This window comes from Monodon monoceros, unplaced genomic scaffold, assembly GCF_005190385.1.
Source record: "Monodon monoceros isolate NGI ecotype Baffin Bay Population unplaced genomic scaffold, NGI_Narwhal_1 Super_Scaffold_6, whole genome shotgun sequence".
Classification (NCBI taxonomy): Eukaryota; Metazoa; Chordata; class Mammalia; order Artiodactyla; family Monodontidae; genus Monodon; species Monodon monoceros.
Window position 1 is genome coordinate 68,020,000 of NW_021703783.1, and position 14,557 is coordinate 68,034,556.

The 14,557-nt window shown below is 34.9% G+C and overlaps 1 protein-coding gene across 1 annotated transcript in view; it reads right to left on the minus strand.

The window, feature by feature from the left end:
• The window catches only part of MGAT4C (MGAT4 family member C), a 611,075-nt gene extending 600,629 nt beyond the window's left edge, over positions 1-10,446 (minus strand). The window contains exon 1 of the mRNA XM_029205850.1: positions 10,253-10,446. The gene's annotated coding sequence lies outside the window, so the exon portion shown is untranslated. The remainder of the gene's footprint in view (positions 1-10,252) is intronic.
• Between the last annotated feature and the right edge of the window lie 4,111 nt (positions 10,447-14,557).

A 14,557-nucleotide genomic window follows, 5' to 3' on the forward strand; every position in this document is an offset into this window, starting at 1 on the left:
TAAGAACTAAAAAATTCTAGAAATAGAAATATATGCATTTTAAATGTAAAATCTGTTACCAACAAAAGGGTTAAATAAAGCTTATTATCTGTAGACTTTATATTTCTAAAATAGTTTATTCAGTCAGAAAACATTAAAACTTTTACAAGAATTTTTTTTATCTTCAATAGGAATACAACAAGCAATATAATAAAAAAAATTAGTCTGTGTATTTGTCATTTATATTGCTGTTTTGAGATACATTTTATATAAAGCAAGTAAATAAGATTATTTATATTTAAAACAAGTACCCTAAGCTTTTCAGGTGAGAATATATAATTATGCATTACCTTAATATACTTCTACATACAAACTTTTATTTTGAATTAGCTTTGCTTCGTTCATAGTTTTTAGAAAAAGAGTCCTGTAAACTTCAACATAGTGTAAATTAATTTGAACGTTAGTTTCCAAGTACACATTCATGCTATGAATAGAGAATCTATAAAATAAACACAGTCTTCACTCTTTGAGAGTGAACAACTCCAAAAAATAAACTCAGAAACAATCCATAGGCACATTACCTGGTTAATGGATAAACAAAATTTGGTATGTCCAGAGAGCGAGATATTATTTGGTAATGAAAAGGAGCTGCAACATGGATGAACCTCAAAAACAGTATGCTAAGTGAAAGAAGCCAGACACAGAAGACTACATATTGCCTGATTCCATTTATATGAAATGTCCAGAAAAAGCAAATATAGAGAGGCGGAAAGTAGATTAGAGGTTCCCTTGGGTTGAAGTAAGAAATGAAAGTGACTCTGCGTATAAATAAGATGTCTCTTTATGGTGATGGAAATGTTCTAAAACTGGATTGTGGTGATAGTTGCACAAACAGTAAATGTGCTAAAAGTAACTGAACTAGACACTTAAAACTTATGAATTTTATGGTATATAAATTTACCTCAATAAAGATGTTTAAAAGGAGGGTTTATCCTATAACTATGTGTGCTTTTCAGCGATTAAAATAAAAATACCCCCTCTCCAAAAAGAGTAAACTGATAGGAAAATACAAATCTCAATTTTGTATGTATTAATTTGTAAAAGTACCAGATGTGATGCACAATAGTAGTTTTAAAATAATATGAAAGATTGTTTAAAGTTTTGAGCTGGTTGATTATGCCCACCTACCACTAAAAATAAGGATGGTTACAAGTACCAGCAAGATACTACATGCAAAGTACTTATCTAATGTTAATAATCTAAAAAATACATTTAATTATATAGTCTGTATAACCTTCCAAACCTCTAAAAGCAGCTCTTAAATAACTACTAGACTTTAGCATTCTTTAAACACATTCTTACAATTTAAAAAAACATTTTGAGGAACTGAGTAACTATTTCAAATAAATCAGCAGTAAAATATAATGCAACAATCAAAACTTTCTACAAGACTTTATAAGTTTGATATATGTCCATTCAAGCTGTTAACATTCCATTCAATCACAGAAGCATTATATTTTCCCCTTGCTTTTCTCAATTTATTGCTGAAAAATTATCAAGTGCATTTATAACTTAGAAGTAATTTCAGAGACCCAAAGCAAATGACTGAGGTTGCAATAATTTTTTTGACATTAATAATGTTTTCATGGCACAAGTGTTTTGTTCTTTTGTTTGCTTGTTTTATAATTGTTGTCACTTCTCCTGAAGAAAGAAAACTGATCATTTTCTTGTCTGAATTCTGACTTGTCTATTACATTACAAAGCTTGAAAAGAGCTTAAGGGAACATTTCAATAGCAACCTCACAATAACTTGACTTTTTGTTTCTCTTCCCCAAAGACAGAAATAATAGATAAAGGGAATGACAAAGCATGTTGACATACGTATCTATGGTTCTTTATACTGAATCTGTGTAGTGGGAAAAAATGCATAGATGAATATATTTTAAAAATGATCCTTTAATAAGCAATGAAAATGGCTTATTACTGAATTTTACCTCATGAATGTATAAGGTAACACTTTAGTGTATAGTGTATGTATACACACACATGTCGACACTTATATCTATGCCTTTCAGTGGCCAGACCTACCTGTCCATGTTAGAGCGTGGGTCTGAGTCTCAGGCTCCTTGTCTGTTCAGTATCTCTGTGTCTGTAACTGCCTGTCTGTGCTTACCTTCCTGTCTATTCATCCATATCTCTCTGTAGTATATTTCTGGCTGGCTGTCAGTTTGCCTGTCCCTGTATATTGGTCTACCATCCCTGTCCCATTACCAGTTCCTATCTGTCAATCATTCTCTACATGTCTTTTGTCTGTCCGCCTGTTACTGTTTGCATATCTGTTGGGCTGTACGAATTGGTCTGTAGGTATGTGTCTGTCTATCCATGACTCTATCTGTCTATGTGTACATATATGCAAATTAAGATTTTTCCTTTAGTGTAGATTTAGTCTACACTCTACCCTGTGGTCTACGTGGGTGTTTACCAAAGGTTCAGAGATAGCTGTTAGGGGTCACAAAATGAAAACAAGACTTGAAGCTAATGACAAATACAACTATTCTCACTATCAAAGGAGAATACATAAAAACTTAAACTCTTCAGAGAATTCTTGTTATGTGTATATCCCAGTTCCCAACATTATTCTCAAGATCTAGCCCACCCCTACCCCCACTGACAACCTAGAAATCATTATCTTCTTTTCAATGTTAATCTTCATTCCTTCATGTAAATTCCACCAATTCTCCTAAAGATTTTCCTTTCCCTAGAATATTCCCAATTTTGACTTCATAAGGATAATCCAAAGGAGAAAAAAAAAAAAATCCCTGGTAGAATATTTTCTAACACGTGAATTATTTTGTGAGGAATAACACCAAGTAAAAGTATGGTGGGAGAGAGTTGCAAGATAAACCAGGGTGGGGTTTAATGCTCTAATTTCTATATATTTCAGGGTCCATTTACTAGTGAGAAGATGCTTCTCAATAGTATTCTGCCTGTGAACTAAAGATTTGTGTTTCAAGTCTTCTGTGGGTAATTCTTGAAAAAAAAAACACAAATACACATGACACTCATAGACATGCACACAAATACCTTCACACATACATTCACATGCCTACTCACATACTTCTTAAAGATAAATAAAACTATTTTTAGAGAGAATAAATCTAAATTCCTATTAAAAAATAATTCCAAAACAATAGAATGCCCATATTATCCACCAGTCCCAATGAAAATATACAAAGAAATTTTACTTTGGTTTTGCTCTAAATGAACAGTAACCTACCAGAGCCTAAAATAACAGGGCCCATTATAATAAATTCCTAAACAATAATAGTGTTTTATTAAGGTTCTTCATATATGCAAGCATATATTTTAATTACTAGAAATTATAATTAAAAGCTGGAACTACTAGGACTGGTTTTTCACATTGATTGACTTTGGCAGGTGATTGACAACCTTCCACTTTATGATGATTATATTTCTTTATTAGAAATATAAACATCTGACAACATCACAAGGATTCAGTTATGCAAATGAGGTGACATAAGAATAATTTATAAAGTAGGTCAACTGTCTTATATCATATGGGAGTGCTGGACTATTTTTCTTTTTAAAGATGTTCTACCAATTCAAATTTGGCTAGAAAATATGATTCAGTTCTACAAAAATACTGAAGGCATATCAGATGTATTGATGAAATTTAAAAGGACAACCTAGATATTCACACAGTACACAACATATGTTTCTTAGAATTAAAGCAGAATTGCCACTTGGCAGTTTTCACTCAAACAGGTCCTTGTACAAGCACATTCAAATCTACTACCTGTTGATACTATTAAAATGACTAGAGGGCTTCCCTGGTGGCGCAGTGGTTGAGAGTCTGCCTTCTGATGCAGGGGACACAGGTTTGTGCCCCGGTCCGGGAGGATCCCACATGCCACGGAGCAGCTGGGCCCGTGAGCCATGGCCGCTGAGCCTCCGTGTTCAGAGGCTGTGCTCCGCAATGGGAGAGGCCACAGTAGTGAGAGGCCCGCGTACAGCCAAAAAAAAAAAAAAAAAAAAAAAAAAAAAGACTAGAAATAATGGAGTATTTATACTCCAGTTGTCAGTTTGGTTTTTCATGGATTTCTCCATCTAATAGGAATTATTAAATTAAGTATTAACATGCTTACAGGTGAAATTAAATATGAAATTCCTGTGAGTTTCAAAATTATACCATTTTGTTCTTTTGGTTTTCTATGATAAAACTACCTTCTTTATCCATACTCTCTCACTATATGATATTTTAAGGAGAAAAAAACGTCCTAAATTATATTCTATATAAGAAAAGACAAACAGAAATTACAGAACTATCATACCTACTTCATTCACATAAAATGTAGGATTAAAATAAGCACTATATCATTTCTCCTCTCTTTCACCTGAATTGCTACTTGACACGTACTTTCCAACATTTTCATACCTGTTTCTACAGTAAACATGAAACTCTACCATGACCTGAGAGTCATTATGGTAGATTGATTACATGCCAGACTCTGGGCCAAAGATCCTGTATCCAAACTTTTACAAGTCACCTAAGTTACTTATGGTAAATAACCATGGGCAGTTGTTTCATCTCTCTATTCTCCAATTTCCTGATCAGTAAAATGATTATAACAGCAGATACTTTGCAAGGTAGTTGGTAGGTAACATGAGAAAATGTATGTTTTGTTTTCAGAATATCTTTAGCCCACAGAATGTACTCAACAAGTGTAAGCTGCTATTATTATTATATTTTTTTTCAGATTTTGTTCTAACGTTAGGACTTGAAAGGGTCATTTCAGAGTGAATGTAAAATACTCTAATCAAAATACTCTACATTAAATTGAGGTATTTGGAAGAATTTTAGCAGGAAAAAAAGGGCCAAGTTATATTTTTAGGCTAAAAATCAGTGGTGCCATCTGTAAAGTAAGACTATCTCATGTAAGAATGTGGAAGTTTAGGAATATCTTCTGGCCAAACTTTGGAAGGATTTGAAAGACCTTTCTAGAACAAGGGTTGGAAAACTATGCTTATGGACAAATATGGCCCCTAAGAATATTTGTTTTATTTGTTTTTTGCTGTTGTTTTGTTTTGTTTTACATTTTTAAAGGGTGAATAAGGAGAAGGAGGGAAGGAGGAGGAGGAAGAATATGTGACAGAAACCTCATTGGGTCCACAAAATCTAAAATGTTTAACTGTATTAATTTGCTAGGGCTGCTATAACAAAGTACCACAGCCTGAGTGGCTAAAGGAGCAGAATCTTTTTTCTCTCACGATTCTGGAGGTTAGAAGTTGAGATCAATTGTCAGGGGGGTTGCTTTCTTCTGGGGCTTCTCCCCTTGGCTTACAGATGGCCGTCTTTTTCCAGGGTCTTCACATGGTTTTCCCTTTGTACGTATCTGTGTCCAAATTTCCTCTTCTTATAAGGACACCAGTTATATTGGATTAGGACTCACCCTAATGACCTCATTTTAACTTAATTACCTCTCTAAAAGATCTATCTCCATATACAGTCACATTCTGAGTTACTAGGAGTTAGGACTTCAGCATATGAATTTTAGGGAGAGACAATTCAGCTCATAACTCTTATTGGTAGGCCTTTCATAGAAGAAAGCCTCTGCTCTAGAAGGCTGAGGAGGTTATATCTGCCACAAGTTAACCAGTATTTTCTTTGTGTCTCCTTTCCTATTAGTTTGTCAATACACAACAGACATAAGGAGAGAATTACTAAGCTTAAAGATACTTTCCCATTAAGAATTTGCTGAGAAAAAAAACACCTCAAGGGACTGTGGCTAAGCTGTTTAAGGTTAGGTCAAAGGGGCAGGGCTCAGTAAATAAGACAATTTACTTGGAGGAAACCATAGGTAGGAGAAGTATGTAGGTGAGCACAAATCTGGGATCCCCCTCGAAAGGTGGTCTGAAGATCAAACTGAATACAGGAAACCTAATATCAGAAGTGGGCATGGAGAAGGTGATGTCATAAGAAAAACAATAATACTTATTAACATTTTTTAGCATAGTTGACCCTTGAATAACTTGGGGGTTAGGGTCACCAACCCTCTAAGCAATCAAAAATCTGCATATAACATATAGTTAAGCCTTTCAAATACATGGAGGAAGGTTCCTCCATATCCTCAGTTCCACTTCCTTGGATTCAACAAACCATGGATCATGTAGTACTGTAGTATTTACTATTGAAACAATTCTGCATATAAATGGGCCTGTGCTGTTCAAACCCATGTTATTCAAGGATCAACTGTACTTATAAGAACAAGCCCCTGTAAAGCTAATTTGCAACATTCTGTCATTTATTCCACACCACCATATGAATATTATCCCAACACACACACACACACACACACACAGTTGTACAAATTAGAAAACTGAGTTGGAATTAGAATACAGATTTTAATCTCCTTAAGTACTGGGCCAAAATATCCAAAGTTGGGGATCAAAAAACAATAGAACAAGGACTTCAAGGATCTTTTGGAAAACAAAATCAGATATCCAAACCTTCACCTTCTCCTTATTGATGAGTAGGTAAATTCATAGATTTAAAACAGGATTGGCACTGACCAAAAAAAGAAGAGCTTTTCAGCAGGTGCTTGCTTTTGTGTCCACATTTTGATCTAGTTATAATGTGGAAGATACTTTCCTGTCATGCCTTTCAAAATAATTACTTGGTGGTCCCCTTTTATAAAAAAGACTTTTGTACATTTATTTCCAAATTCCAATACAAATACAGATATATACAGATATATAAGACCGACTCGTATTATGCTTAATTTCCCTCCCCATATAACTCACAATATTAAAGTAGGTTTTCTGTACACGCTTCACTCAATATGAAATGTATCTGAGAAATTCAGACAAAGTATTTTTCAGCAGTCTTGCCACCTAAAGAAAGCAGCTTCTAGCTTGGATTTGCATACTCTTTTTGTAAAGATTCAAACTCACAATTAAGGTCAACATCTGGTTGGATTTAACATTCGCATTTGACAGTTTCACTTTCATTAAAAAATGTTTAGCATTTTTCAAAGCAAAACCTGTCTTTTATTTTAATAAAAGTTTTCATATATTTGCTTTGTTCCTTGAGGGGTGGATTTGTATGCTTGAACAGCCCTGTGCAGTTGGAATTTTGAGGCCATCTCACTAGACAAGTTACTGTAGCAAAATAAAACGCAAATGAAAGGGGCAAAGGGCACATTATAATGAGCAAGAGGATTTACTGTTTTGTCTTCTATTTCCATATCCTTTGGGAGAAGGGAAAAGTGGAAAAATGAGATATAGTTCTACCTTCTTTCCCTGGTAAGTTATGGTTGATAATTTTGCTATTTGAAAGCCACAGGGAATATGCCAACTAATTTCTCAAACTAATCTTAAATTCCAATTTTATCTATGCATGGGTAATGCTTTAGTAATTCTACAGAGTACTTTAGTGCCAAGCAATAACTACATTATCAATACATTATTTTTATTACCAAAACTGTTAAACAAATATATCTGTGATATTACACAGGTATACATACACATCATTAAAGAAAGAGTCAAGGTGATTTCAAATAGAACATACTGTATGTGAAACTATGATAAAATGCGTTCAAAAACAGATACTGCTTATTGAGCATATGTTGTGCACAAACTATGTGTTTGTTACTTAATGTGCATGATCTTTACTACCCACAAGAATTATCACAATTATACCACTGACAAGATAGAGGTATGGAGGAGATGACTGACCTACGCAAACTTGATTAACAGATTTAAACCTAGTTTTTCTTACCCCCAATCCAGTGTTCTGTCTACAGTGACACTTTGACATATAAAACACTTAAGGGAGAATTTGAAAACATCTGGATGATTAGTCTGGGATCTTCAGTAAAGCTGAATGCAAATTATTGACTGAATATAGGACTGTTCATGCCTTACATGCACATTAAGTAGCTACTAAAGAGTCAGACTTAATTGCCTTCCTCTGTGGGCACCAATTAGAAATCTTGAAATATTAATAAACTGGCTGATTTGGGAGAAATATCATTATGTATTTTCTTCCTACATATTGCTTTTAAGCACCAAACATATCATGGGCACTCAATAAATATTAAATATTTAACAGCAACTAAAAAATGAAATTATGGTAATATATTTTACAATGAACTCACCATAAGATGAAGTAAAACAAGTTTTAGCACTAGATCTGGAAGCTGAGCAGATTTAGATAGCGGCGTAAGTGAATAACCCTCTAGGAAGGTAAGAGACACTAACATGACTGTGGTAGAAAAAGTTAATAGGAGGTTGGAGCAATAAAAAATTTTATTGCAATCTGAAAATTGAAACTGCCTCTCCTGGTTTTCATATTTGTTCTGTTCATATAACATCCAAAATGTAAATTAAAGGATATATTTCTAGGCTGCTGTCATTTCTTCCCCATGCCCAAACATGAAGTGAATATTATTTCATTATCTACTGGTAGTATCTTACTCTGAAAGAACATCAAGTGTGTTCCCTGAAGTTATTCTTTTTTTCCTACTTGTGCCCTCTTTTACACATAGTCTGAGATTTTCAGAAGAGCTAATTGTGATAATTTTAAAAAGGGTGTTAAATCACTTTATCCTTTGGCATTCATAACTCACTGAATTGTGAAACTGAGACTCTCAGGAGTATATGCAGTTTCAAAAGCACACTTCTGTAGATTTAAATCAGAGCTACAAGTTATTGGGAAGAAATCAGGCTGGGAGCTAGCTCACTCTCTTCTTTCTTAAGTGAGTGGAGGGAAAAATGTTCCATAAAAGAGAGAAAAAGCTTTTAAAATGGAAGAATCCATAGGGAAACCTTAATATAAGCCCCTGTTCCTCAATTCTTGTAAGATTCATGAAAAAAAGAAGCACTTAAAAGTACTCTTTGAGGACTCTGTTCTCCTCCTTTTCTGTTTTTACAATCCCTCTGAGGATAAGAGAGAATGCACTTAAAGTTACTATTTGGGTGACTCAGTCCTTCTCCGTCTCCTTTATTCTTCTAATAGTCTCTCAAATGCTCCAAAGAAATTAGAGCACATTTAACCAGAGCTTTCATGAAGCTCAGCCACCATTTCCTCTCCCAAGCCTGTGATTAACCCATCGATGGGTCCACAAAGTCTGAGTAACAATCCAAATACGGCAGCAGAGACACCATGCTCCAGGCCACATGCACCGGCTATTCTACCTATCCTAGTAGTTATTTCTGACATGTAAAAATATTAATCCACGGTAGGTTTCACTGAGTGAATTCACACAATAAAATACTTAGAAGCATCAAAAGCCCTCATATCATATTTTAAAATATTTCTTCAGTTTTCATAAACTCACTGTGACTACTATGTGCTTGCTTTCTGTCCTACACCCCTACTTACTCTGACACAGAACAATGCCCTACAAACATATCTTTAACTTTTAAGAAACATGCACAGAAGTCACCCCTTCCTGTCTAATATATCACAGGTATAATAAGCTAAATTCCAGGTCAGGATAAGGCTTTCTCTATTTGTATTGGTTCAGTTAATATTCATAAGTTTGTCAGCTTTTAACATTTTAATGCTGAATAGTTTTGTGTTTTCTATAGCTGTACTGAGGTTTTCGCTTCACAGAACAAAGTTGAATAATACATCTTTATAGTATGTGCCTTTAACTTAAACTATAGCAATTTATTTTAGTAAGATGCTTGCAAACTCAAAAATAAAGAGCTGCAAAGCCAACAAAGCACACTGATATAATATTCTCTTGAAGACTCTACTGGAGTTTCTTTAAGTACTTTTGTCCTTCATATATTCATATATCATAAGCATCAATGACCCCAAAATTAATAACAGCATTTGAGACAAAGTTTTGTATTTGGGAACATACGGAGAAAATATCATGATTATGTAAAAAGATTAAAACATGTATAAGGTTAAGTGAGTTTCTAAAGTCTGTATTTCCCTTCATTATATATTGCAGCTACAAAAGAAAATCCTCAAGAGAATTAATATGAACTTATGATAATGCCTGCAGCACGGTTCTGTTTTTGCCTATTTTTGCTGATAATGCAATTCAAACTATACCCTAATAATCTTTAGTAAAGGAATCCGATTATTCACCTATAAACATGCAGCAATAAGTTGTCATTCTTTAGTCAATACCGACTATTTAACATCTCTCTTTTTTACAGGTTTGGATCCCCAGCTCATTAGATCATTACCTGATAAATAGGGAGAGGGTAATGAATTGAGAAAATAACTACGTACCTTCAGAGAAAACCTGCCCGATAACAACAATCCATTAGAAAACTGGCAATATCCTCTGATCTATTGCCCGCAAAGCTATGACTTGATGGAGAGTTTCATTCCCTGTGCTCAGTTCTCCAGAAGAAAATCAGCACAATTTAAATATTTCTTGGAATGTGACAGCTCTCTAGATCCCTGGTTGCATTCTGTTCCCCAGGGAAGGCAATCTGGTGTTCCTGTGTGCATAGAGCAGTGAAGATGAATTGAATATGCTTGAGATAAATTAGGAATGGCTAAGTTAAAATTGTCGCTGCTCCAGACTCTCTCATCTGCAGTCTGTAAGCCTGTTTTTCTGTGAAAAAGCTAGATGGCAGGCTGCCTCAGTAAGTTCTTCTTAAGAGACACAGAGCATTTTCAATGAAGAAAAATTCTCCCATTATCTAAGCTAATGTGACTGCTGCTAAATCTAGTTTTTAAAGTGTCTACTGGCATGAAATTCATTTTCACTGTTGCTTTCTTTCAAACTACAGTTCAGAATCCATACTATCATGCTATATACATTTCTATCTGAGAGAAACATTTAAAGTTTTCAGTTAACATATTAAATCGTATCCCTTTTTGCAGTTTTAAGGATCATTTATGTACAGGAAATATCCTCTTTACATCCTAAAGTCATTTTATGAATTTTATAATATGTAGAGGGTTTTGTTTTAAATCACAGTAACTGAACATAAATAATTGTATTTTTATTAACAATTACTTATTGTAATGCAGATCCACTTAGAAGTGTATCATTTTTAAACATCAGCTAAAATGCAGAAGTTACATAAAAATGAAAAAGGGGAATGCAGATTCCTAATATGTGACCACAGACATAAATATTGACTCCGAATATCCTCCTAAAGAAAATAAGATGTTCCAAATAAAACCATCACATAAATTATTCCCTTCTATTAAAAATAAAAACAAGTCACTTCTGAATTCTGTTTCAGTTGAATATGTTGTGATATGACAATTTCCCCTAAATTAGAAAATTCTTTCAGAATTTTAATAATATTCTGGGTTCGAGACTTAGAACACTTTATGTGGAATATTAGCAACACACAAAACATAGGAAGAAGGGTTATCAAAGTTTTCAGTTCCATTTCTTTATTTGGATCCTCTATATGAAACAGTGTTTACATTTTCAGAAAAAGCATTTAAAAAGCATCATAATCCATGAGTATATGTACGTTTTTTAAAATGCTGGCTAAAATACCCAATCTTAACTTTCTATACTTTTCTACATGGAATTTTGTAATGCTCTATGTCTGATTATTTGATGGATAAACAAATTGTTGCTTCCACAACAAAAATGGGATATATATATTGTGAGGGAGGCAATGATAATATAATCACCTGGGAACCAACAGAAGAAGTAAATGAATATTTTTATTTTTCCTCCATTCACCCTGTAGCTATAGCTGATCACTTTACTCAAGAAGGTGGAGGGGAGAAGAAATAGGAGAAACAAAATAGAACACAGCACAGCAAATGCCTCCAGCCCTTCTCCCTCTTCAGAAGTGGTAACTCTGTAGCTATTGTTGAGGGAAAACATAGGGGAGTTGGAAAGAAGCAGCTTCAGCATACCAGTTGGGAACTATAGTTATCTAGCAGATTTTCAAAGACCACGAAAGAAAAACAAGGGAGAGAAGGAAGAGAGGAAGGGAGGGAGGAAGGGAAAAAGGCTATTTATGACTCTCAATTGGCATTTTAAAAAAGACTAAGGTGCTTAGCACTGAATATACATAAAGCAAATGAAAAAAAGATAAAAGTTAATATATCCAATAACTGACAGTTGATTCGAAAATCCAACTACATTGCACATATGTGCATTGAGCATCCCAGATAATGTAATAGATAATTACAGTGTTAAACTAGGCACACTTTAAGAATTTCAGATGTCTCTCTCCACTTAGAAACTGCCAATTTTACTAGCACTGTATTGCAGTGATAAATTCAGGGCTATATGCAATTGTGTATGAGTGATATCTAAACTATTCTTGAAGTATTAGGAATCGTCTCTTGTAGGAAGTAACATTTAGAAAAGGCCAAGTAAGCCTTGGTTAAAAGGATAAGGAATATTTCCAGGCACTGAGAACAAAGCCCCAAGGGAAATATGCATATCACATTTGGATAAATGAAATAGTTCAGTATGGCTGGAGTGTAGAGCGAGGTATGAAGGGCATGGAAGAAATGTGTCTGGAGAGATAATGAGTCCTTTATGCTATATAAAGGAGCTTGGATTTTATCTCTGAGGGTTCCTAAGTGGAAAAGATAAATAATCAGTGCATTACAGAAAGATTACTCTTCATGTCATGCTAGTCAGGTAGAAAATGCTACTGCACACCTAGTTAGCCAAGCTAAACACTTAGTAGTCATACAATTCACCCCTTCTTCGTTTACTTCTAATATCCAGTTTATTATCCATTGATCCTACCTTCTTTAAATACCTCTTGCTATTTCTAGCTTTCATGGTATATTTCTAGGTTTCATCATCTCTTACCTACATAATGGCAAGAATCTTTTATTTGAGCTCTCTGTTTCAAGTAATTTTCTCCATCAATACCTCTTACGCAGCTGCCAGTTCATAGAGAATAATGCTCCAAATTCTTAAAATGATCAGGAAGTGTTGTCTCACAAACTTGGGAGCTTCCCAGGTGAAATCTGAAACTGATCCATACACAGAGAGGGCAAGGAGAGATGGGAGAAAGACGCAGACCAGTCCAGATTGGTAGGGGGCAGGTTTAATAAGCAAGGGAACTTATATACGAGACTTGTCTTGGGTGGCCGCAAGACAAGTAGATCTCTATAACCACCCGAAGTTTAAAAGTCTATACAGAAGCCTTACTCTGTTCAGTCAGGTATACTGTCCAGATGGTCTCAACAGTACATTGCTCTCTCAAGGCTGCATCCTTGAAAACAGCTCCCACTGTGGGAACAGTGAGCAGAAGGTACATTTCAAGGACGGGGAGATGTGAGGAGCTCTGATTGCCTGGGTCCAGCTCATAGGTCAATCAAGTGGTCAGGTCCTCTAGATGACCTTTTCGAATAGCAAGATCTGACTACATGGCTTTCTCAATGGACAGTTACCCTGACCAGATTGCAAGCTAAAGAAAACAAGACTAATAAACCACATTATTTGATTTTACCTCTAAAGCCTCTGTATATGCTGTCCCTTCTACCTAGAATTTTTCATCAGAACTATGTGGCTAGGGAACTCTCTTATATCGTGGAATATTTTTGTTAAATATTTTCTCTTTGAAATCATCCTGATTCCCTCATAGTCAGTCAATTTTGTCCTCTGAGCTAATGCTTGTCTCTTATACGGTGGTTTGGTAACCATCTCAATGTAGTCAATTCGCAGGTAAAAGGCATATTCCCTTTTGGAATCCTTTCTTCCCTCCTTTCCCCTCCCCTCCCTTCTTCTCTCTCCCTTCCTTAATGATTTACTCCTGCTTTTAGCTTTCCATATGTTTGTGTATATCTATGTCTTTTGAGTTGGTTGTAGATATTATATTCTCAGTTTTTCTCCTGAAATCTATTTTTTTTTCCTGATACTTTCATTTATACCCTTCTGCTTCTCACTTTTACTGTTTCTCTATTTTTGTTTTCCCTTCCAATTTATTCTTATATATTTCTCTATTTTTTTACTATTTGTATTCTCTTGGTTCTTTCTATTTGCTGGTCTTGCTCCATTTCTCCTCTATCCTGTTATCTTAAAAAAAAAAAAGACCTTGAAACTATCTTACTAACTTTTTAGAAATATTCTAAAATTTTCTCCTACTGATAGACTCTACTTTTCATATTCTCTTCAATTAACATGATGCAAAACTAAACTGTGGAAAGGAGTTGCATTTGATTTGCATTGCATAGTTGTGATGTATGTCTACATAGAAAGTTTTTGTTTGTTTTTTTTTGTACTTGTTGAATTCATGGTTCTCTGCAAACTCCATCATAAAAAACTTTTTTCCCCCAAGTTACAATTTCAATTAAAATATTAAAGAGCCTAGGGCTTCCCTGGTGGCGCACTGGTTGAGAGTCTGCCTGACGACGCAGGGGACATGGGTTTGTGCCCCGGTCTGGGAAGATCCCACATGCCGCGGAGCGGCTGGGCCCGTGAGCCATGGCCGCTGGGCCTGCGCCGTCCGGAGCCTGTGCTCCTCAACGGGAGAGGCCACAACAGTGAGAGGCCCGTGTATCACAAAAAAAAAAAAAAAAATTAAAGAGCGCAAATGCACAGCAAAATTAATTTTATCATTCAAAATTTAGTTTTAATAGCAATAA